Source organism: Corvus hawaiiensis, chromosome 11, assembly GCF_020740725.1.
Source record: "Corvus hawaiiensis isolate bCorHaw1 chromosome 11, bCorHaw1.pri.cur, whole genome shotgun sequence".
Lineage (NCBI taxonomy): Eukaryota > Metazoa > Chordata > Aves > Passeriformes > Corvidae > Corvus > Corvus hawaiiensis.
In genome coordinates, this window is record NC_063223.1 from 23,873,768 (window position 1) to 23,895,813 (window position 22,046).

Consider the following 22,046-nt stretch of genomic DNA (forward strand, 5'->3'; position numbering starts at 1 on the left):
TGTTACAAACCATTTTCATAATTCCTGCGTAGAACAGGAAATGTAACTTTTAACAAAATTGTGCAAAATTACAGGGTAATGCAATTACCTGCCATAGCTACAGCCCAGACCTGTCTTAAATCAAGCTAGTAAAAGGAAAACTCACTTTTTACTGCTATGCATGAAACCCCTAAACCTTCATACATCCTGGAGTCCAGCACCTGCCCATCTATTTTTACTTTAACATTATCTAAAACACAGAAGCAGAAGTCAAAGTTACCCTGCTCTTCCTCCTCTTCCAAAACCTCTATTTCCGTCTACTAGGGAAGAAAACTATTCACAGTTTTATTGGAATGATAGGCTTTGGAATATCTCTTCACAAAATAAAAGTTTCTGATGTGAGGGCTGCAAAATGAACATACCAAAAAGCTCACTGTTCAGGACAGTCCTTTCGATAGATGGTTTCAAGGGACCTTTGGAGGACTTGGAGTTTGGGCCGTAAGTCTCATAAAAGAAGGTCTTAGATCGGTCGGCATCATACTTTTGCTATTGCTTGGAGCACACATTATATTTTCTTGTTTAGCCAAACGTGTAGATCAACTAACTCAGGGAGTTTTGCTTGCTCAAACTAATATAAACAGGGGAATTGTGAGAGATTGGTCACGTGAAAAGGGACATATAGATTCGGGATATACAGATTCTTTGCAGCTTACTGATCTGAGAAGCTGGCTACGTGAGAACGGGCACATAGGCCCTTGCAGCTAGCTGAGCAAGGTCTCATAAGACAATGCACCACACATCCTATGTGACAACTGAAGTTACAGAATATTACATGGATCTTGCTCAGTAACTGAACCACCACTGAGTCTTATGGCTGAACTATGGGTTTATTTGCAGAGCCAGCAAGGTTAGGTTTTGGCAGCAAAACAATGGACATCTGTGGTTAGAAGGCCAGGGAAAAAGGCAGAACTGCTGACCACGAAAGGGGGGTCTAAGGAGGGGTTTAGAATCAGCTTAATCAACGTGAACCACTTAGAATGCGCCGTTACGAATATGCATAAAGCTTATTATTGTTAGTATATAAGGAGTTCTGGTACAATCAATAAATCGGATTCCTGCTGATCACTCATATTGAGCGTCTGGGTTTCCCCTCTATCGCGACAGCAAAACACCATGTTCTGCTCAACAGCTGCCTCTAGGAATTACGAGACACTAATGTTAAGGGATTATCAAAGTTCTTATCTTCCAGATTCCCAAGATCAGGGCAAAAGCAAAATCAAAGAGTTCATGAACCGAAATGCTGTCTTGCTATTTACTCAGCTGTGCTTGTCAATGCATGGGAAAGCACTTTGCTGGACAAAGGTTACAATTTACTCACAACTATCTCTTCAGAAAGCTGCACGGGACACACATCAAAAGCCCTCCTTGGGTTTAACACCATCTGAAACTAACATAAATGAACCTCTAACCCCCAACACACAACCTCAAATTCTGTAACAGATAACCCCAAATTCTGTATAGCCATTTACCTCTGGACCAGGCAAACATGAAACACTTCCCAGCTGGGGGCTCGCATTTATGTGGTCTGAGGGCAGCGAGCTTAGAGAAGTGCACCAAATCGTTTGGATGCTAATTTTTGGCTCTTGCTAATAACCTGCTGCCAAAGCTGCAAATCGACTGAAACCCTGACAGGTTTCCTTTGGTCAAGCTGCCATCCCCTACCAGACATGCCAGTCCACGAGGTCCTTCTCCTCTCTTATTTCAAATACACTAGGCAGCCTTTCCCAAAGGCCAATTATAACATGAAACCCACGGAAAATTTACCATAATTTGCTGGTGAAGGTTTACCAAAATTAGTACTGAAAATGCTATTAAATCAAATTTCACGTTTGCTGAATTACTTACATCAGCAGACTCAAGGCATGTAGAAAACACATGCCAGCATATTCTTAAATAGCCCAGAAAATATTGTTGCTAAATCAAGGAGATTAATACAAATTTAATCTTCAGACAATGATGTCTTAAATCTCAACAATTCAAAGCTCTCCACAACAATTACAAATGGAAAAAAGGATCTGGACAGCAAATGGATGAGGCAGACTCATCCAAAAACTGCAATGTTACGCAAAATGGTCAAACCCAGCTCACTTCAAATGAAGCCCTGGATCAAACTACATTTAGACTGAGTTTAAAGTACTGATTTCCAAAAGACAGACTTAAGAAAAGGTTAAGCTTCCTCTAGGTTTGATGATTACACAGATTCATCTATTTATGTTGCAGGAGGAACAAGATCTCAATCACGCAGATGCAGATAGTTTTTTGCATGAAACCCAGCACAGTGAAGGATGCTTTCCTATAAAACTCCAAGCTTTGAGAAGAAAGTTTTCCCAATTCTGTGAAGTTTAGCATACTGCTAAGATATCAAGTTCTTAAAAAGATTGTTAAGATTTTAAACATGACCTTTTGAAAGTTCTTTATCACAGCACAGCTGTTCACTGAACGCATGAAATGTGAAGAATCTCTGAAATACGCTTATTGGAGAATTCCAAATGCTTCTCTCAGAACAGCTGCTGTGATATGGGAGATGCAAAGATTGATCTCAGTCTTGCTCAAAAGCAAGACTCCAGGGCCTTCAGGAAAATCAGAACAGCTCTGCCTTATTAGCCTCTGTGGTCTGTCACTCCTGACCTCTACTTAGCCCAAAAATCATCCAAAGTATGCTGGTTATGGTTCCATATCTTCTGGGACTTCCTGAACTAGACTGCTAAAATCAAGACTAACACAAAATACTGGGATGCCACTATCAAATAAAACCCCCCAAGGTGATGCTGGAAAGGGCTTTTTCTCAACAAACCCAGTGTGATCTCAAACGCTCTACGAACCTCTGCAAAGAGCTGGTGTCCCTAAAGGCCTGTTGAGAGCTGACCAGAATCCAGGTGCTGGACAGGGATCATTAGAGGCTCTGGAGGCTGCCCTGCACTGTCTCTAGGGCACTACCTTCACTCTGTACCTATCTTCTTACACACATTGAACCATGGCAACTAGGGAAGGGCAAAAAAAAGTCTCATAGCTGCTTAAAGCAGATATACTGACAGGGAAAGTCACAGCCCACCTGCCCTCAGATGACACAGATGAGGAAACAGAGCAAGTAACATCTCCCTCATACTCAGTCAAAATGACAGGGAGGTTCCTGTGCCATGCAGAAACACACCCAAGCAAGCAGAAAACAACACAAATATATCAGTGAAGGAATTTCATAAGATAAATTGCTTAAAAATTCATTTGTCAAGTAAACCCAAGCTTGTGTTCTCCATTTAAAGAAGTAGGGAGGGGGCAGAGAGACACAATTGCTTATATATGAGCTGAAAAACTAAGGAAGAGGGAGGAAAATCTTAAAAGAGCACAGAACTCCACAATACAAATCAACTTCTGGACATTATCGATCCCCATGCTCATTTCTTCTCAAATGAAGCCTCCCTTACCTGTTCATCTCCTCATTTCTTCCCATTTTCTAGGCTGCGCATCCAGCCATACATGATGCTGAAATGTTAAGCAGCAGGGGCAGTCATTAGTAAATGCCACACTGGCCTTTTCTCTGCAGTGAAACACTGCTATATGATGGTAACCACCCTCAACAGATGAAGCAGCATGAGGCATTAACCCTTTCCTTCACTCAAACAATGATGTTTATGAGATGCTTCAGCACTTCTTGCTATCTCAGTCACATTAACACGGCTGCTGCACCACCACAAGCAGACCAGAACATGGACACATTCCTCCAAGATGTGTATTAGGAAGAAGAGGAATTAGTTTCAAACTCATTGACAAGAAAAGCCGACATAAATACATGAGAAAGGCAATAAAGGAGAGCTTGTCTGAAAAGAGTTCCTTGACTTTCTCAATCAAGTTTGAAAAGCAGAGTGATGCATGCATGCACCAGGAGAGCAGCACCATGTACATCCATCACCAGAGGAAACACACACAGAGGTGCCTACTCACCTTTGTGGTGAGGTTTGGGAGCACTCTAGCAGATGGGTTTCTATTGCTTTTGTGCTGAAGATCAAGAAGGATTTGCAGAAACTGCCCCTTTTAGAAGGCTATCATTAGCTACTCTCGCAGTAAAAAAATGGTTTACCCATAAAAATTAAACAGAACCCAAGCCCCCAATAAAAAGAGGTGCCATTAATCAAGATGTCCTTTTTTTAAAAACAAGGATAAAAGTCATGAGACTAAACATCAAACAAGACACTTTCCTTCAGTTGCTCTCTACCACTACTCAAGAGTGATTCAAGTCTTTTTTATTTTCAGGAGGCTTTGTACTGATTAACAGAGATCAGCACTCATCCTCCCTTCCATCAGCTGCAGGCACCAAACTGTGATCAAGGTACACATGCTCTCTCCCTTTGGTGTCAAGGGAGCAAAGCCAGCCCTGCCAGGACTCATTACTGTCCACTCTGACCTCCAAGCAGTGGTCTTGGAAAGCTTGGAGTTAAAAGCCAAGGACATTCTTCACAAGCTATTTCATTCACCACTGTCATTCATCACTGCCATGAAAGACTGTGGGCATCGCCACCCTCGTGGATGTGAATGCTGCTTTTGATGTGAATGCTACTTTTGTTTCAAAGCTCACGCTATAAATTAGCTAAATACATATCCTCCCAAAATGTGGTCTCTGTCACTCACAAACACATGTGACTACTGACATCAAAAGTACATTTACTGACGGTGTGGAGCATTTCCTCATCCCCAATGTCCTGCTCTGGAGACAGTGGGCAGGACGGTGTCCCCATGGCCACCTCAAAACCTGCCGCTGCTTTCTTCCTTAGTCACCTTCCCAGGAAAGCCACACAGCCAACAGCCCTCTGCACAGCCCTCCAGCAAGTACCAACCAGCAGCTACTCCAGTTGTTCTCAGTGACTGCAATGGGCACTCAGCCAAGGCTTGGGATTCTGGTTTTAGCTGGGGTTTTTTTGTAATAAAAATTACTGTAACTGTAGCAGGGAAGGAGAATTAGAAAGGACCCGATCGCATTCTACTGAGTTTAAACCAGAGAGGAATGGAAGTTTTCGTGAGCATACATTTGTGCTTTCTTATAAATAAAGAAAAGGTGCACGTGAGAGCAGAAAGTCGAGGTGGAATGACACACAAGCCAACAGAAAAAAGTACTCCTTTCAGGATAATTTTATGTCTGATGTGTTAAGGAAAAACATAAAACAAGCTATACTGAGGCATCTTTCTCTGCTGTGCATCATAACAGATCAATGAACTGCTGCCAGCAACATCTACACAGCTCCAGATGAGACCTCAAAGGAAAGAAAGATGGAGATGTGCAGGAGAAGGAGTTAATGCTGCTGAACATCAGCACCGTTTAGGAGCTTGACAGCAGAGGAGGCTAGAAATTTCTACTTACAAGTGCAAAGGGTGCCCTTACCTGCCCATTGTGGTATCAAAACGCAGCTCAAACTCACTCTTCCCAGAAGTCATGCTGCAGGAAATTTGATCATCAATTGCTAATTTTTAAACCCTTCTGCTAAATTTGATGGAATTATTTATTCATACAGGCCAGTTCACAACATCAGCTGATCCTGTTAAGCAGGTCATTGGGTCATCTTCCCCTGCATATGAAACAAGAAGTGACTGCAAATGGACTCTGAACGGTGGTGTCCTGTTAAGACTGTCGCTCCTCTGCAGGCACTCGAACTAAGCACCTGTCAGGACATGCATTACAAATGACAGTGCAGAAACTTGATGTAGGTATTATCTATAATGAAATAATTTTTAGAAACTGAAAACCAGGAGCAGTGATCTCTAAGTATTACACGCAGCTGACCTTTAAGAATAATTTCACTAAAGCCCATAATTAGTCCTGAGAAGATATGTTATGAACCTTCAAAGGGTGCAGTGGACACTAGAAACTTAGAAGCAGCCTGTTCCTTCTTAAAATGTTAGCTCTTTACTTAAAACTCAACAACATCTTACTGAAATTACACATTTCATAAAGGACAATGCAGGGTTATCTTAAGTACATGCCTCACACAGCCTTTATTGTCATAATTCATAGAAGAAAAAACTTTCATCTAGTGCTACTAATCAAAAGATACCCACTGCTATTCAGTAAGCACCTGATCAATAAATCACTGGAAACTGAGCAAACGCATCATGGAGTACCTCTGCTGACATCACTGCCTTCCTCCTCATCTTCACCTTTGATAAGGATAGTAGAATAGAACAATTTTTTTACTCTTATCAAATAAAGGGAACAATGCAGCCTTGCAGAAATAGATAAGGCTGACAAAGCAGAAGCCATGCAAAACAATGATATTGCACTTACTCAAAAGCAGCGGTTGAGAAACAGCCACCTAAAAAGACAACAGAAATTGAAGACCATCAAAGAATACCCCAAAGAACATACAAGGACTTCCAATAACGGGTGCAACTATGTAAAATAAAGTAACACGTACATATGATGTAAGCAGGGATAGCTAATGAATATGTAACCAGTGCGTATGTTAAAAACTCTGTTTACCAGGGCACTTGACAGAGGAGGGATCCTCCAAGCAACCGCGGCTGCAATAAAGAATGCCTGCTTTCTAATACTCAAAACTGTGTTAGAAGGTTTCTATCTGGCCAATTTCAATATCACCTTCAACCTACGGACATAACCTGACAGTGAGGTACGTGCTAACTATTGCTCAGTAACACCAGCCATGCACATGCTAATGTGTCCCCTTTCACTGAGCCTTGTGCATCATAATGCTATCTTCAGGGTCAGCTGAAATTTCATTATTGTGCTTGTTTCAGCTGGAGCAGAGTTAATTTCCTTCGCAGTGGCTAGTAAGCGGCTATGTTTTGGATTTGTACTGAACAGAGGGTTGATATAATTTGGTTTTGTTTATTGGTAAGCAGGGCTTATATAGAGACGAGGCCTTTTCTGCTTTTTGTACTGCCATATTGTAAAGAGAGTTGGGAGACTAGGAGAAGACACAGCCAGGACAGGTGACCCAAACTGACCAGAGGGATATTCCGGACCATGTGACATCATATTCAGATACATACTCAGGATATAAAGCTGGGGGGAAGAAGAAGGTTAGGAGGGACATATGAAGTGAAGGCATTTGTCTTCCCAAGTCACCATTGCGCGGGATGGGGCCCTGCTCTCCTGCAGGTGCTGAACACCTGCCCAGTCATGGGAAGCAGTGAATTAATACCTTGCTTTGCATTGCTTGTGTGCACAGCTTTTGCTTTTGTTATTAAACTGTCTTTATCTGAACCCACAAATTTTCTAGCTTTTATCCTTCCGACTGTCTCCCTGATCCCACTGGTAGGGGAGTGAGAGAGTGGCTGTGTGGGGTTTGGAGGCTGGATAGAGTTAAAACACAACAATACCACTAAAAGATTCTGCAACAGCATGAAAGAAAAATCAAATGAGATCTCAGTCCTCTAAACGTGTATGTAGCTGTATTTAAAGTTAGGAGGACTTATACTTACCAAAGACAACTTATAAACTTACTAAAACCAACTTATATTTAGCAAAGCCAGTATATGCATTCTGTCCTTCACATTAGACCAAAAATGGAAATAGTTTAACTGCCCCACATATGACTCGCAAGAAAAATCTTTTTTTTCTATTTGAACACAACGGTTTTCCTGAAGTCTGTCGGGCATATGCACTGGGAATGTGTGTGGCCCTGCAAGTAGCAGGTGTGACCAAGTTCCTCCTGGCAATCTTGGATCTCCAGCCCAGCACCACCACCTCCTTCATCCACAGCCCTAGCCCATGCTCAGCCTGGGACCAGCCACCACTTGGATGCCAGTACACTCATACAGGCCTCAGCTCCTCATTTGTTCCTCACCATGGCAAAAGCTCTCACATTTTCACAAGTTTAGGAGTAGGACTCAAATATCCCCAGGGACCAAACAGAAACCTTAACTAAGCAGCAGGCATAGATTCACAAACAACAGCTCACAGGAGATCTGGCACCTTCAGTGAAATTGTGATGCTTTTCAAAACATTACATCACTTCCCACCATGTCAGCCCACTCCATACTGACAGCAAGCACTTTCCAAGAGGTCATGCAATGGTGAAGATTTGTGCACACTCCAGGAGAGAGTCCAGTCCTTGGTCTGGCTTTCATTTTGTTAAAATAATGGTTTACACTTTCTTTGGTGAAAGCCCAGCTAACACACAAAATAATTCTACACTGCCTTCCATAAAATGCTGTGGTGTGAGCTGGAGAAGGATTACACCTCCCAGAGTGTCACTGCAGCGCAACCCTGCAGCAGAGCTCACTTATCCTTAGGTGACCATTAAGTAATACACAGTAAGGAAACAAAGTGACGTTGTAGAAATTTGGAGTATCAGGCTGCCCATCTACTGGCGTAAAAGCCTGCTGAACGTGCTTCAATGTGATTAACTCCGGAATTAAAAAAGAGTTACTGCAATATTATGAACTACTTTTCTATAAAAGGAGCATAAAAATAAAGCATAAGATAGAACATCCTTGTTCCCACACAAGAAAGATTACTTACTACATATGAGCACAATCTACTTACGCAACCGATGTTTAACTGCAGGCTTCTACAAGGTCAACCAAGAGTTTAAATTGGCACCAAAGGAACTGCTCCCTGGCTCCGCAGCCAGTGCCAAGAAATTAAGTTTAACCTCTCTCTCACCTCCTCTGCCCCAACCCAGCATTTGAATAATTAGAGAACTGAGAAGATAATTGTTTTAACTGGGAGCAAGATTGAGAGTTTAGGGATGCGAAGACACAGCTTCCACTCGCTCTTTAATTATTGGTAACCAAAGGACCACACACACACACAGAGCAGTGATAGAAAACTCTTTCCATCCTCTTCACTGGCTTTGCTCCCTAACCAAGGACGTTTTATCTGTATGGCTAACAGTAAGCACGAAATCCTTCAGCGATACTCAAGTAAATGTCTTCCTTTTTTTTTTTAATACAATAGCTAATAGCATTAGCATCTCATTGCATGAGGAATCCTCCTAAGAACAATGCTTGCCTGCTGCGCAGGCACACCCACTCTAGAAATAACACAAGGAAGTAAGTTGCATCCTGAAAAACATATGTAATGTACAGCTTATTACCCTGCTGCTTGTTTACCAGCATAGAGGCTTCCTCTGATGTGACAATAGTAGAGGCTTCTGTGAACAAACCCTGCTCTACAAGGAGTCAGAAATACGGCTGCATAAACACAGCCCAGTACATATAAATACCTGTTAGTTGTTGGTAGCAGAACGAACCAGGACATGAGGCACTTTGGGGGAAAACAAAATAAATTTTAAAAACTCAGACTAATTGTTTAAAATACCTGAGCAGATTTTTAATCACTGAAGTATTAAAGGAGACTAATGCTAAGTGTGGAATCACTTCCTGAATATGTCAAAATTACCTGTGCTCATGTGAGCTCTGCTGTTCATGGACCTTTGCATGAAGAGCTTTATAAAAACCTAAACTACTAGTCAGGCTTTTTGGTTTTAGTGGTCTTCCACCATTCTCACACGCACATGCGCACACACGACTGCACAAGGCATATCATCAAATGTACCACTGGTAGCTAGTTCTGCATGGCAAAAGCAGACACTTTCTTGTTATCTAATTGACCTCTCATTAAGGATTTGTTACACCTGAATAACAAACTCATTTCCCCCCTAGAACCTAAGCAAAAATCCAGAGAGTTTAACCCAAATACAATGGCATAATCTTTTGTGTCCTACTAGCACAGTATTTACAACTCCAGAGGAGTCTCTCGATTCCCTCTGCTTGTAGCCTACATCCACGCTTCACACTGAACTACAGCTTGTTCACTTACCATTGCCCATTATGGTCGTGTATTGCTTAAAAAAATAAACATTAGACATATTTGAGCCTCTGTTTTAAGGTCTGGGTTAAAAAGCAAGAAGGGAGAGGGACAAAACTTCTTCTCATAATGCAATTTCTACAAACACCCTGTAGCGAGCAACTGCCAGCTGCAACAGCCACACAGCCAAGTCACTGGTGTGCACCAGTTAATCCGGAGCACCCAGCTCAATCTATACTCCGTGTGGCTGGTGAGGTACTGCCCAGCGCCCTCAGATGTCTGCCTGTCAGTGGTGTCAGTGTCAGAAACAATTCAGGGACAGGGTTTTACCATCACTTAAAAAAGGGAGGACAAGTGCATTTTCATCTGCTCAACTCCATGGGACACTTTCTGGAGTAAAGGGGAGGATTAGGAAAGAGAGAACTACAAAATACAGGAGGAAGTGAAGCCCCGGTGCATGACTTAAACACTGGCAAACAGGAAGCAGAGGCTTCCCTTAGGGCCCCTGTCCTGGGTTGCAGTGTATTCTATTACCATCCCCATCAGCCGTTGAAATCAGGTGGGGCAGTGTTTCCTTGCCTCCTCCCCCCAGGCTATCTTTCTGTTGTTAATTGCCCATCATTGTCCTGCCGCCTGACTCAGAGAGAACTCCCTCCGGACTATCTTCTGTTAATGAGCCTAATCAACACTTTGCCTCATGACTCATTACCCCATTGTGAGATGCTCCACCCAGAGGGAGGAACCAAGCATCCCATCGTGGATATAATCTGAGGCTGAACACCAGAGACACCGGCTTCCCACTGGGTTTCCAGAGGACAGGAGCTCCACAGCCACCACTGGACTTCCTGAGGAAGAGCAGACTGTTTTACTACAGGATCACTGCTTCAGAGGACTGCAGCCACCTTTCTACCAGACTGCTACCACCACCCTGCCTAACAGGGTGTCAGGTTGTACCTTGACTCTGTCAGTTTGACAGTGTTTTCTTTTACCTTTTTTTCCCCTTTTCTTTAATTTCCATTAAATTGTTATTCTGACTTGGTGCCTCCCACTGGTTTGTTTTCAAACTTGTACAGCCCCGTCTCTGGAGGGGTCCCAGCGGCACCACACAGGAGGGGAGGAAGCCCCCCAGCACACGGCAGCACAAGCAAGCTGACAGCTATTTTTACAGGGCCCTGTCAGGATTACAGCAGTCTCTGCTTATTTTGGAGCAGAATACCTGTCAAAACAGAGCAATAACAGGCACTTTCCTTACTGGCAAGAGCAAGAGTTTTGGCTAAAACAGCACAACAGAGGGACCTGCACACCGTCACATACGTGCTGAAGATGTTATGGATCCTGCCCCTTTGTCCAAGCCCACTCTAGCAGCATCCAGCGCACCTAAAGTGACCGCACCTAGGTTATCCTCAGATGTGTCACTGCTCTGTGGCCATCTGAGAGGTCCTACATCACCACTTTCTCATGAGACTATCAGCTGCAAAGCAAGTGCCTCTTCTCTCCAAACATTGAAACACTTTTCATGATTTAAGTTCAGTTTTGTTTTCTACCTTATGAGCAAACCCACAGTCTCCAAAGTTCAGGCCTGATGGTACCTTGGGCAGTTTCAGTACCTCTAATGTAGATTCTTTCAAGTGCTATCTTGTTTTAATAATTAAAGAATGTTAGCAAGTACTATCATCAGAAAGATTCCTGCTTGCTTTTTATGCTCCTGGGCCATTCCCTGAAATATAAAGTAAATTCTTGTTCTGTACTATAGATAAAAAAAAAATTCCTTATACCAGTTTCACATTCATTTACCTCCATTTTGTAGATACACGAACACTGTATTTCCAGATACTCACTTTCCAACCACCTGAGGAATGATAAACAGATACCCACCTACCTGGCATCCAGACCTCGGACTTCATCACATACTCCACTCAAATCATAAATATGTCCACATTTGGCATCAAGTAACAAGCAGACACTTATTTCCTGTTATCCCTCAGGCAAACACAAACAACCTAACCTTCCAGCCCTGGGCTTTGTTCATTAACATTGGGTTCTTCGATTACGACGAACAACTTCAGTTCTGCAGAATTTCAAAGGTTTTTTTAAGAACACCAAGGTACTGATGAAATCAAGATTAACACAAGTCTCTTCCTTTATTTCCTTGACATATAATCATCAAAATGAACCTTGAAATTCCACATGAAGCCAGAATAAAATGCATCCCTAACCGTAACCACTTTGACATTCCCAAACAAAACTTGAGGTCTGTCTAAAGCATGGATAAGCTACATTCCTTCTCTAATGGCTGTCAGAGCAACACATTAACTAGCTGTGCCACTGAGAGGGAAAGGCATTCCTCCTCAGTCTACTCAGTAACTCCACAGCCTCATAGGAGCAAAAAGCAAGGGCCTTCCAGCTAACTTATTGACAAGTACCATTTTTGCCATTTTCAGTCATATTTGCTGGCTCAGAAATACAACTTTAGAACAAAGTCTTTCCTGCTTCCACTACCTGCCCTAAATTTTATACCAAGGGCTTAAGTTCTGCTATCATTTACAGGAATGTAAGTGAATGATAGTAGAGATTTTGACTAATAAACACAAGTATAGAAAATGGACCCTATAAAAAGAGATACCTAAGCCATTTTGCATGCTACATAGCTACATCCTGTTTGTATCACGGAAAAACACAAGTACTCAATATATTTGAAATCTTTCCCAGATGTGCAAGTATGCCATTCTGTTCAGGATTTTTTGACACTTTTTTTTTGTACTATTGCTGGTTTTAATAAAACAATTTAAACACACTCAAAAAACCTCACTCAATACAGATACTAATTTTTTTCCATGGTCAGTGCCAAAAAAAAAATATTTCAAAACAAAGTCTTCATTCTTCAGCTCTTAATGATTTTAATAAGCATCGTGTGTTGTTCAGTTACAAAAGACTACCAGTTCCAGGCAGTGACTGCAGGGGTCGTGCTGCTATGAATTTCAGATCTCCATTAAGAACCGTTTAGGGCTTGCCCCTCTCACACTGTGCAATGCCCTTGTGTTTATATGCCAAGCATTCCCTCAGTTAGAACTCTCCAAACAACCAAAACCATGTCACTTTATGAAATCTTGCAGCTCCTTTGGCCAATTCACGTTTCTTCAATCAGATCTATGTTTAACCCAGAATCTTACAAATTTCCAGTTTATCTATTGGCCCTAAGTGTAGACATCTCCTCACAAGGTTTTAGTCTAACACACACACACAAAGATTGCCATTGTGAATATAGCACAATCTTCACCAGCACAGAACTGCTGCAAAAGCAAAGCTGAAGCAATGCAAGTCACCAGCTGCAGCCAGTGTCCAGCCTGTGCTCTGCACACATGCTGCCTGACAAAAGTCTACACCGTCAAACTGAGAGATCAGTAGCCAAATCTAGCCCAAAGGCAATCTTCCCTACTGCTGAAGGTTCTCCTCCCTGACAATTCAGCAGCATGGCATTGATCCAAATGGGTTGCACATTAAAGACATTAAAGCTTATGTAATTTTATGTATCCTGCCCGAACTATAAGGGAATAAGGCTGTTGGAAACACAAACAGGCTAGAGTAAGAATACAGATGAACAGCCAAGGAAGCTACAAGCCAGAATGCAAAATACAGAAAATCCATGCAGCCAGGTGCAGGGTGCACAAAAGAAAAAAGAATTCATGACGGTATTGGATTTCTAGCTATGAAATGCAGCTACACCAGCAATATGCTTATGTAACAGCAATCAGCTGGCAATCAAAGCACAAAGCCCTTCAACATCAGTATCTTTAACTGCTCCAAGGATAAATTCAAAGGCCACTTGTCACCATAACAGCTGTCCAGCCAGCTCTTCTGTTTTGCCTATGTTTTTGTTTTCTTAGATGGGGAATGTCTGTCACAGATTCATTCATGTCTGTCACCATCCTCCAGCCAGGGGCCCTTCACGTGGTTGCTAACTGAAAATGCATCTTAAAACAGATAAACACGTGACCTCATGTTCAGTAGGAACATAATGCAGGTTTTGTTGCCTCTAATAATAATTTAAACATCTCTTATGAAAGTTCAGTTGCCCAAGGTCACATGCCTGAGAAGGTGATAAGTGTGAACCCCTCTGCCAGCATCCAGCCAGAACCACTCACTCTTACACTTGGGTGAGGACCATATTATTCAGGAGCCACCTACTTCTGGGCTGCAGACAGATCAAGAAAGCCCACACCAGGTCTGATCTTTGTAGTAATGCTATATAGCAGACACTGCTATATAGAATCATAAGTGAACAGGATGGTAAAAAAAGTCTTACATAATAAGGATTTTAAGAGGATTTTATGTAATAGTATATTTCAGATCCTATTGCTAGAATTATCCCACTGAAATTCTCCAAATTATTTTTTTCCCCTCAAGGAATTTGTGTAAAAACATGGAATCAAAGCAAGCTTCTGGATATGTTTCACAGATGAGCTGCCCACAAACTTGTGTCCCCATTACTGCTCCCTCCCTCCATCCTATTTGACTGCACTTTCTTTAAACAAATCCATGTATTTATGAGCAAATAAACATTTTGACTGCATCTTGCTCTACAGACACAGTAGTTCCCCTATGGAGAGGCATAAAAGACTAGTCTTAACAAGGGCTCAAAAGGCAGTCTCCTCCTGTCCCCAAAGATGAAATTTGTTGTTTATTAATCCAGATCAGCAATTGCAAGAGAGGTGAAAAGTCAACCCCCTCGTTGATTTATATTGTGGCAGCAGCCTTATGTAAAATAACAATAATTTTAACTACAGTTTTATGCACACAGCTGCCTTAATTAAAACAAACCAACCCATACTGCCAGGACTGTTTGCTTTGATGCAACACTTACACAGCACACAGCTGGTGGCTAGTGAGTGGACAGCCAACAGCACGGACCCAGCACACACAGTCACAGGCAAAGTCATCTTCCACCACCACAGCATCCAGGGTAAGGACTTCAGCAACAGGAAACCTTCTCGCAAGTTTCATACCAGAGACCATACAAGGAAGTGGTAAATAACTCCTCTACTTCTCCATACACCTCATAGGGGACTTTGGAGTGGGATCTACAGGCAGACGGATTAAAAAGTGTGAGTCCTCTCCACAGACAAACCATCCAGGACCATTGTTGTATGGGTTGGCTGGACAGTGGCCCAAACAATAAGCTGTTTTCATAAAATCAGGGATTCATCCTCTTATGTGGCATGAGGGAGGGATTAAGCCTTAATTTAGCACCATTTAGAAAAGATTACCCTTTAATTGCAATAGGAGTTGGCAGACACTGGCAGCAATGAAAAGCCTTTATCCTGCAAAGCTTCCAAGCGGTCAGTGACAGCTCCCAGGCCAGCAGCAGAGAGCCAGCCTGTGCTGTCCCCAGCCAGCTGCTCAAGGCCACTAGCTGGAATGCAGGGGGCACACAGCTGCATCACAGCTGCAGAGACAAACCCTTCATTCATTGGCATTCCGACTGGGTAGGGCATGTGGGGCTGCCACAGTGCACTGAGGAGCCAAAGCCTTCAGAAGGGCTCAGCTGCCAGTACCACCCAGAGCTCTGCCCGGCAGGACCCAGCTGGTTTGGGCAGAGATCCAGTATCAGGGATATGCCCGCTTCCTGCCTTCTGGTATCAGTCTGGCCAGGTCAGCAGAGGAAGCTTTCCACTGACCTCAGCTCTGCCATTCTCTGGTGACAGGGCAAGAGAGGTGTCATGCTGTATTTTTTGGCAACAAGAACTCTGCTAAAGCAGATGCATGACATGCCTCAGACAGAAGATTGCCAGATCCCTGACAAGGGCTCCCAGTAGCCCATTCCAAATGTCTTCTAATTTGGAGGAAAGCTAAACGCTCTTCCAGAGTGGCACCCAGGAAAATGTAATTCTTGTTCAAACAGATTTTGCTGCAGCAGTAATGTCTGTTTTACATCTGTGCTGGATTAATCCCAGTTTAGGCTGGCATAGGACATCCCAAAGCCTACTTCAGCTTAACTCAACCCAGCTTTATTTTTAAAAGTTCAACGGAAAGTAGTGATTTCTACGCACAGACGAGGCCTTAAACCAAGGTTTAACCCTCCTCCTCTCTACTCCTCACCCATGCCTGGCAGTGCCTGGCATTTTTGACAGCCTCAGGCCTGAAAGATGAAGCCACTGCCCAGCTGGCTGAGTCATCTGAACTTACTGGGAACCAGTGAGGGGAGAAAGAGTTCTACAGGAAAAAGGCTGTGAGCTGGAGAAGAAAATTGTCAGAAAAAGACCAATTAGATGAGGAGCCATGAGAAGTACCAGGTAAAGGGAGAAAGCAAATCTTGTAAGGAGAAGGCAAAGAGTATTTGTCCAAGGGAAACGATAAGAGATGACAGCCAAGACAGTGGCATAGGGTAACAGCGGCAGCAGGATGATCAGCGACTGCAATGGAATTCAGCAGAAAACCAAGGAAAAGGAACAAAACCAAGTGCAGGAGGAAGTAGAGTGGGAAGAAGAGACATGAGCCTGTAGCTGTTTGTCCACTTCAGATATGAATGGGCAGGCTCATCCTCTTTGTGCCCTAACTGCTTCCAGTTTCTCAGCCAAAGGCTGAAGTTTGTCTCCTATGCTGGAAGAAAACCTGACCAGTAATTGTGTCATTTGCTCAGGGCATTCTTTCCTAAACATTTAAGTTTCGAAAGTTCAACACCAAGTAGCCTAGCATTGCACTCAAAAACACCTTAGAAGAAACTTTAGAGTATATTATTAGTTATCCTTGGACACTATTACACTTCTTTGCATTCACTGTCACTGCTACCCTTGCTGCTCATTCTCAAACGAAACACTGGGTACATCTATACAGGACTAATGTCTAAAGCACAATTAATTCAAAATAAAACTGTGATCCCAACATAGAACTGAGAGTCACATCTTGTACTCAGTGACACACTGAAGCAGACCAGTTTTATTTTTTAAGACTACAAGGAAGAATTCTCTGTCTCTCCAGGAGTTCATTTCATATTTAGAGCTTGAATTTGAGCAAGTTGATTTGTTGCATTATAAACAGACACTAGTTTTATGCACACAAAGGCCAGAAAGTTAAAGAAAAAAATGAAAGAAATCAAGTAAGACCAACTCTAGCCATCCCCACAGATGTTATTCAAATTCCTCGAACATAACTTTTCCATTATTACTGCAGTCTTTTGCACTGCAATAAGAAAGAGAAACAGACATATACCCATTATCTACAGACCTGAAATTTCAAGACACTACACCAGTAACCCAACAGGAAAACAGTACAACTACACTCTGCTGCAGCACCAGTTCCAAAGCTAGCATTAAGACAGATCTTAAAACGCAAGAAGAGGAGTTAAACAATTCAGGAGTTAAACAATCTAAGCCTGAGCAATGGAGAGCATTCTTGGGTGCACAGACACCAAGTATTGCGCTGTTCCTGATAGCTCTGGAATCCTTCAGAAGTAAACTCCAGCTTTAGAGCCTCATTGAAGTAAGAGGCAATGGAATAAAACTTGGATCCGCATGAACTCCACATCTCGTGGAGGCTCTGTTCCCTTCTACAGCAGTGCCTACTGAAGATTAAGGCCACATTCTTCATACAAAGCCTAACGTTATGTGCAGTAAGACAAAGCTAACACATGACTAGCACGGTCATGGCAGACAACACTAGCATGGTACCAGGCAACAAATGGAGCCCAGGGCAAGAAAAACAGTTTCATCAAATTAATCACTTTCTATGGAGATGACCCTTGTCACAGAGAACAATGATAATAAAAACAAGAAAATACATTTCTCGTAACGCACACATAGAAATATAGTGTCAACCTTAATGCTCTTTCAGGCCTGTTGTGGAAAAAAGGGCATACACAGTCACATTGAGAGCGGCAGACCACAGGGCTGATAAATGCTCTTCGAAGCCAGTTCTCACAATTCCCAGAGCCAAGACCCTTAAAAGCAAACAGATGCCTCACAGGGGCTTTGCCAGCCCCAGAAGCCTCCCCAGATGAGCCAGATTCCAAGATGTTCCCCAGCTGCAGTCCCTCACACTGAGGAGCATGAAAGGAATGAATGTCTTAATGTGCTCCCCCAAAACCCTAACAATAGAGAGGTCAAAGGGAACATCAGACCAATTTTAATGTTAACAGGCTTTGTGTCACATTAAAAGGGTCCATTTGCTTCAGTCCCAATAAGTCATTTATATTTTAGGGCACTAGGCCACAAAGGCTACATTAGAACAACAAGCTACAAACCAGTGGAGTAGTTATATTTTATATATATATATATATATATATCTATCTGCATATACTAGCAGCTCTCTCCCACCACATTCCTTTACTGTACTCTTATTGTTTGGTTTCTACCTGTTTCCCAAGTGAAATGAGTAGGCATATTTCTCCTTGTCTCCTTCCACAGAGAGGATAAGAACAAGCTGATTTATTATTCAGTGTCAGGTGGAAGAGCTGTCTGAAACATTAAACTGCCAGGAAAGCTGTGCATCTCTACCTTTCACTATTCCATGTGAGCCTGGAAAACAGAATATTTCAACGGGAAAGTTTTCCTCCAAACTTCCAGGACAGACAATGTTCAAGTCCACTATCCCAGCAGCCTTGGCAAAAACATCTACAACGCAGCCCTCAGAGGCCCTCTCTACTTCCTAAAATTCTCCCAGACTTCAGAAAGGAGAAATCACAAGATATGTACTTAAGCCTCATTCAAGCCATGAAGAGTCCTAGCTACAATTTCCCTCCAATTCACTACTGTGCTTACCTCCACTGTGAACCCAGGAGGACACAAAAGTGTAATGGCTCACATGAGTGAAAATTAATCCTGGAATACAGAATTTTTCCCACCCCAGAATCCCACAGAAGTTAAAGGTAACCACAATTCATTCACATCATTTAAGGAGTTTCATTAGCAGTTCACAAGGACAGAGAATAGAATGATGCAGAATACATGCAGGGGCGAGAGAAGGGCTTCAAAATTGCCAAACATCAGAGTGATTAGTAGGAACACTGTGAGAGCCTACATGCAGGAATAAAGCTATAGAGCCCATTAAATGCCTGGCACTGACAGAAGACAACTAACTCTTCTCTGCATTCCTTTCCTAAGGGGTAATACTGCAAGTGTCATAGTAGTCAGCATTCCTTCAGCCCTCCAGAAGTCCAGACAAATAACTAGTATGTCTCACATGCTTCACTTGGTAAAATCTAGATTCAGCTACTCAATCCTTCAGTGTGTGTATTCACTGACTAAATAGAGCTGGAGGGGATGAATCATAAAAATGAGTTCAAACTTTAGAACTTAAACGATGGGGCATATTTTAAAGCACGATATGCAAAAAACATACATACATAAGCAACAAAATAACAGCGCTGTAGAACTGTTGAAACTGAGGATTGGAAGGGAGCTCTGGAGGTCATTTACTCCAGCCTTCCTGCTTAAAGCAGGGTCACCACCAGACATGTGCTCAGGACATTGCCCAGTTGGGATTTCAGTGGCTCCAAAGATGGAGGCCACAGAACCTATGGGCAAAGAATAGAAAATAAGTTACACATGGCACATTGTGTTCACGGTTACTTGTGTATGCGCTAGCGTTCTGTCTTCAGTTTTTCCGGACTGTTCTGCAGCAACACAAATAATACTGGAGGCTAGAGCTGAACAACTCCACAGCTTGATTTGTTCCAAATGACTCAAATCTGCTCTTAAAATATTTCTATGATGACTGAACGATCTTAGAACAAGACTTCATTGTATCCAATGGGGGGAGGGGGAAATGTTTTAAAAGAATCCCACTCCCCAAACACTGCTCTAATTTAGCCATTAAGTGCAAGTGGTCTTCTTTCCCAGGCATTACTTTGGATATTTTGGCTTCAGCCCACCTTTAAGTAGCTTCCCAAATTGGACTCAATTAGTAGAGAACATACATGCAAAAAAAAGAAGTTATTAATAACCCCTAAAAGAAGAAATTTGCAAAAATGCCTTATATGTTGCATTTTGTGTCTGAGTCAAACGTGTCTGAAATAAAGCCTGACAGAGCTTCAGGAGGAAGCAGATGTTATACTCAACCCCGTAAACTGCACCAAGAGCCAGAAGTGTCTAGAGCATACATACGAACCTTCCTACCAGCAGATGCTCCTCATCAGTACGTCCTGAACCCGTTTCATCTACACCAACCACTGCAACCTGACTCTCACTCTCACAAAAAAAAATACAGTCTCTCATCAGTTTCTAAGTCAGCTACGTGCTGCAGTGTGGCACCTTCCCATGGGAACATCCCATCTCTGCTGCTCATCATCACAGCACCTAGCATGCTTACCCCAATAAACCATCTCGAGCAAGAGAAGACAAACACCAAGCTATTCACAGGCAAATCTTGTGTAAGACCACCATCAGCTCTCCACCACTGACAGATTCGACTCATCTGTCTGCAAAGACAAATTTTCATTTGAAGCTGGCTAGAATTTAGTGTTAGTATTTAGAGATAATTTTCGGAGTATTTAGTCACAAGAGCAGGAGACAGCTCTGTTGTCTGGACATTACTTGCCCCAGGGCAGAACAACATTCTTTCCAGTTAACTATGCTTTAGATAAAGTACCCTGGGCCAAAGCTTATTTCCTTTTAAAGCCAATTGTGCATATACTTGTACACGTGGCACTGCTATAACATTAATATAGTGAATACAGAAATTACCATGTAATGTTTATTACATAAACAAACCCATGCAGCAAGACAGAAAAACCCACACAAGACAAAACCTGGAATACATGCACAGCTGAAAGCAAGTTACACATGGCAATTGCTAACATTTTAAGAATGACAGGCTTGTAACAGGTTATTAATATTAAATTTCAAGTAATACTCCTAATATTTTTTAATTTCTTATAAAGCTTTTAAAAAAACCTTCACTTCTGAAAGTCTTTTGGTAGAAGCCCCTTGCGAATAGAAAAAGGAGAAACTTTATAAAGGTTACGTCAAGTCCTCTGCTCTCCACCTGCAGCAATTTCACAACCAGCAATAGTCCCAAAACAACCCCAAAGCCCTAAGGATTTACAAAGGAACATACAACTGAAGGCAGGAAGGAGGCTGGAGCTGGTTGATGAACCAAGCAACTACAGTTTCATCTTCCACTGGGGAGTGGGGAGCTCAGACACACCTCCCTGCCACTCTCCCAGTTCTCCAGCCTGTCCAGCTCAGGCTATCCCCAGCCTCAAAGGTTCCCTTCCAAACCTATGAAGACTGAGGCTCTTGAGTGCACAATACATGCAGGAACGGGCAGAGGAGGGCAAGAGAAAACAGCATCCTCGGAGGAAAAAAAATTAAAAAAACCCACCCGAATTGCTGTCTTTTCTATGCATTGCTTCCCTTTTATCTTCTGAACACAAAGCAATTTTAAGACCAAACAGAATTCTCAAAAAGATACATATTAAATTGAAGATTGTGTTCAGCATGCGTAATCAAAAAGGTTCTTAACAAAAGGGCCAAACCTCCATGTAATGGCAAGGAAGGAATTACAAGGAGCCAGAAAAGAGAGCCGTAGCTCTACAACTACACAGTACACTTCTGGGAAAGATGCCTTCAAAAATCCTTTCACAGATCCAACTAAACTCTCCAGGAAAGTTTATTTGTGAAGCAGACACATCACCCTTTTCAAAACTTTAGAAGGGCAAGGGGGATAGGAGGGCTGGGGGAAGATAGGTGGGGTGTGAGACAGCAAAAGGTATCAGAGAAGGTTGCAACATCCTCCACCAGAACAGCTCCAGGAAGGATGCTCCTGTTGAACACAGTACTTGGGCAGCCATGGGGAATATTTTGACAATGCTCAGGATACACAAGTTCTAAGCCCAGTTACTAGCTCATATATTATTTTTGCTCTCCTTTATCCCTTCCCACCATTCAACTGGCAGATGACAATACTTACATAAAAGAGTGAGCTACGCATCCTTTCATTATAAAGAAGTGAATGACCACAGACATCTTTCAAAATCCATTCTTAAAAAGAGCAGTAGATTAAAGGTCTTTTCTTCTTGTGTTTAGCTATGGTTTGCAAAAAAGAGACTCAAGCTTTTTCAGTCTTCTCATAATGCTAGAATTTACCAGACATGCATGTGCATACACATGAAAGGAATAAAAATACAAGTAGCTGCCTCCTGTTACAAGACATTCAGGACATGTTTATACTTCATTAACTCCCAGTATAATACAGAATTCAGCATTGTGTTTGCTATGTGCCACGGGGAAACTTGTATTTACAATTAGGTTTG

General features: G+C 42.4%; 1 protein-coding gene across 3 annotated transcripts in view; it reads right to left on the reverse strand.

The window, feature by feature from the left end:
- BICD2 (BICD cargo adaptor 2) overlaps nucleotides 1-22,046 on the reverse strand; it is a 61,498-nt gene that overhangs the window by 27,816 nt on the left and 11,636 nt on the right. The window contains exon 1 of one of the 3 annotated variants that reach the window (XM_048315596.1): nucleotides 3,462-3,544. The exons of the other annotated variants lie outside the window; for them this stretch is intronic. The gene's annotated coding sequence lies outside the window, so the exon portion shown is untranslated. Of the gene's footprint in view, nucleotides 1-3,461; nucleotides 3,545-22,046 lie in introns of those variants that run through there. 3 annotated transcript variants of the gene reach the window in all.